Genomic DNA, 4,227 nt, shown 5'->3' on the forward strand with positions numbered 1-4,227 from the left:
AATTCTACCAGGGCATGTTTGATAATACATGCTAATAGAATGGTTGCATAAATATGCTGCATTCTACAGTGTTAGTTTTAAATCAGGTATCAAAGTTGTTTATCAGGAATTAATATTTTCCAGAAAGGGACAAAAAGAACAGAAGGAAAACCTTTTAAAATAAAAATCAAATCTTTTTCTTCAAGTTTTGAATGCTTTCTATTTTAAAATGCCCATAACAAGGAATAATATACATCATCGTATTTACATATTTATAAAGATTGATAACTATTTAATTTCAGGTGGCTACAAACTGCTCTGAGTCATGGAAAATAGGAATAACATCACATAATTTATTCTCTTAGGACTTTCTCAGAAAAGGAAATTTAAATTCTCTGTTTTTTACTGTTCTTACTTTGTTGCAATTCTGATCAGAAACCTACTTGTCATGATTTCTATCACCTCCAGTCAACTTATGAAGCAGCCCATGTATTTCTTTCTGAGGCATCTCTCCCTCGCAGACCTTTGTTACACTTCCACTGTGACCCTCAAGTTGATTGTTGACTTGCTGGCAGCAGTGCTGGTAGCATTGCTTGTTACCATGGCTGCATGACACAGCTCTTCACCATGCACTTCTTTGTGGGGATCGAGGTCTTCATCCTCACGGGGATGGCCTACGATCGCTATGTGGCCATCTGCAAGCCTCTGTGCTGCACTCTGATCATGACCAGACAGAAGTGCATTGCCATGATCGCTGCTTCCTGCTCTGGGGGCTTCCTGCATTCCTTCCATCAGTTTATCCTGGCCATCTTTTTACACTACTGCAGCCCCAACAAAATAGATCATCACTTCTGCGATGTGTATCCTTTGCTGAAACTGGCCTGCACTGACACCACCAGAATCAGTCTCCTTGTCATCGCCAATTCAGGCCTCATGGGCCTGGTGACTTTTATGGTCTTGTTGATATCCTACGCTGTGATCTTATACACTGTCAGGTCCTCCTCTGTAGAGAATTGCTGCAAAGCTCTCTCCACCTGCAGTTCCCACATCACTGTGGTGGTCCTCTTTTTCGCTCTTTTATTCTTCATTTAACGTTAGACCAGCAACTACTTTACCAGAAGACAAAGTGTTTGCTCTTTTTTATACCATCATTGTTCCCATGCTCAATCCTCTAATCTACATGCTGAGAAACTTAGAGATGAAGAATGTCATAAAGAAACTCTGGTGCCATATCGCAGTAAGAAAGGAAATGAACTAAAAGATACCTCTGATTTTCACCACTGAACTTGTTGAATATATGAATTTTCTACACTGAAGACTTTAAAATGTATAACACTTGCCTTATATGCTTTTTTGTTTCATTTTGTTTTAACAATATATAGATTTAAGTATGAGTAAAACTTACAACTCCCTGGATTTATCCAGACTCTCTGCTGTGCTCTTTTCTAGTTTTCTTATTTGTATCTCCTCTTCCTCTCTGATCTTTTGGCTGTGTAATCAATTTAGATATTTAGCAGTAGACTATCAAAGGCATCATGTAATACAAATCAACACTGAGAACCCATAGAGCCCATTCTTGTATGTGACTTTATTCAATAAAGCCAATTTCGGGTAGCAATGATTTAGAAGATAATTTCAACATTTTACTTGTATCATTTAAAGAATATTCTAAAAGACCAAATATTGGACCTGCAACTATATTTCTTAAAAATATAGCTTTCTACTCTGATCATTGTGTAGCCAGTGGCAATCTGGAGCTTCTCATATGTCCAACACCAGTACTCTTACCTAAGCCCCACATCAATCTCTTTTCTTTTATTCAAAGGAACTGTCTCTCCCAACTCTGTCCGTGTAAAATGTGAACTGCAACTCTGGCTAATTCTAGCACCTGATAGTGTATATTTGTTATGGGCATGTGTTCTGGACTCAGAATTGCTTACTAACTATGAGGACTGGGACATATGCTCAACAAACCATCCATCAGGTGATACTAATAGCCCAGCAAATAGTCTTGTGAGGATATGGGCAGAACTGGAACACTGCTTGGTTACACAGTAAGTGCTCAATACTTATGAGCTGTTTTGTTGCCCAGTCTCCTCTTATGCATCAGAAATGTAACCTTTCTGATAATAACTTTCCTTTGGAGCAGTGAGGGTGTGAGAATGTGGTTCATATTAATGTCATGCTCCTATTACTAGGCTTCCCTGGTGGCTCAGACAGTAAAGAATCCACCTGCAATGTGGGGGATCTGGGTTCAATCCCTGGGTTGGGAAGATCCCTTGGAGGAGCTCATGACAATCTGTTCCAGTATTCTTGCCTGGAGAATCGCCATGGACAGAGGTAGCTGGCAGGCTACAGTCCAGGGGGTCACAAAGAGTAGGACATGACTGAGTGACTAAGCACAGCACAGTGTGCAATGGGCACCTATTACTGATGAAATTATTTTTTTCTTAGAGTGAGCAAGTGGAGAGTATCACTTAAAGTCGATGATCACATCTTTGGCACTGTTCAAGTTAATTGAAAGTCATTTTTTTCCAGTAGGAATTGAAAGTCATCCTGGAGCACCTTTGCCCAATGTCAGAAATGACTAGGAGCAAGATCAGGCCACTAGATAACTGATTAGGAATGGGTAGAATCTCAAAAGTCTTTAAAAAACTTCATGGATATGATGTACTTGCATGAGAATTTGTTTTCAAGTTGTAGAGAGAGCCAGGTTAGATAAAAATGAGTTGTCAATGTTGAAGCTTCTTAAAATGGGTTCATAATATAAAAAAGAAAAATAGCATAGTTCTATGACTCAGTTGAAAATGCCCAACAAATAAACGTAAAATATTATGTGCTAGAAATTCTTATAGAAAGATCCTAATATATTTACTTGTTGTTGTTTTAAACCTAGCTCTTGACAGCTCTCTGAAAACTCCTGGATATAGGGCATGCACAGTATACATGTCAGAGAACATAACACAGCAGGAAAGTGAAAGATCACTTTCTGGTGTGAAATAAGCAGGGTCTTTAATAAGAAGACCAGCCAACCCTCAAAGTTTCCCTCTGCTTCAGAAGCCCTATACTCCAACCAACCAGATTTGTATTATTGAAAAATAAAACTTCAAAAATTAACACAAATGTTTCTGCTTTATTTTTATTCTTGGAATAAAAGTTGTGAATGTGGATCATTAAAATACTTGGAGTCTGCAGCAACATGGATGGACCAATAAATTACCTTAGTAAGTAAAGTGAGTCAGACAGAGAAAAACAAATATATGCAATCACTTACATGTGGTTTCTAAAAAAAAAAATTACACAGATGGACTTATTTACAAAACAGAAAAAGACTCACAGACACAGAAAACAAACTTCTGGTTACCAAAAGGAAAAGGGGAGGGGAGGGATAAATTTGGGAGTTTGGGATTAAAAGATACAGACTACCAAATATAAAATAGATAAAAATGGTCTATTGTATAGCACAGGGAACTAAATCAATATCTTATAATAACCTATAATGAAAAGTAATCTGAGATGGAAAATATACATACATATGAACACACATATATATGAAATGAATCACATGACTTTATACACAAAACCAATGCAACATTGTAAATAAACTATAGTTTAATAAGATAAGCAAGCCAACACTTCATTGTCAATATCAATCATAGCCAAGGAATTATGATTTAACTCCTTCACTTCTGCACTGTGATCTCCTCCCTTCTAAGCTTCTCAAGAGCATCAGCCATATTTCACTCTTCAGTTGGATCATTAAGAGCACATATAATATCAAGAAATAACAGTGAGATTCTTTTTAATTTAGTGAGTGACCATACTAGTTCTTGCATTCAGGTTATTACCTACCTTTACTTATTTTTGGCTAAGACATTTTACAACTCAAAACAGAGAAGTTGACTCACACAAAATAATATCAATGTCAACAATGTCTGGCCATAGAAATTCAAATTGTGTCAGGTGAAATGAAATTAATGATAGTCGTTTGGATACTTGACTAGTTTTGCATCAACTTATAAGTTCATTTTAGCACCTCTTAGTGTTCCAAAGAGTAGCAAGAAGAGATAAGAAAGCCTTCCTCAGCAATCAATGCAAAGAAATAGAGGTAAACACCAGAATGGGAAAGACTAGAGATTTCTTCAAGAAAATTAGAGATACCAAGGGAACATTTCATGCAAAGATGGGCTCGATAAAGGACAGAAATTGTATGGACCTAACAGAAGCAGAAGATATTAAGAAGAGGTG

At 37.1% G+C, this 4,227-nt stretch overlaps 1 pseudogene; it reads left to right on the plus strand.

Moving 5' to 3' along the window:
• The first annotated feature begins 304 nt into the window (after window positions 1-304).
• Window positions 305-1,237, plus strand: LOC104992983 (annotated as a pseudogene).
• The last annotated feature ends 2,990 nt before the right edge of the window (window positions 1,238-4,227 follow it).

Source organism: Bison bison, unplaced genomic scaffold (assembly GCF_000754665.1).
Source record: "Bison bison bison isolate TAMUID 2011002044 unplaced genomic scaffold, Bison_UMD1.0 scf7180017864229, whole genome shotgun sequence".
Classification (NCBI taxonomy): Eukaryota; Metazoa; Chordata; class Mammalia; order Artiodactyla; family Bovidae; genus Bison; species Bison bison.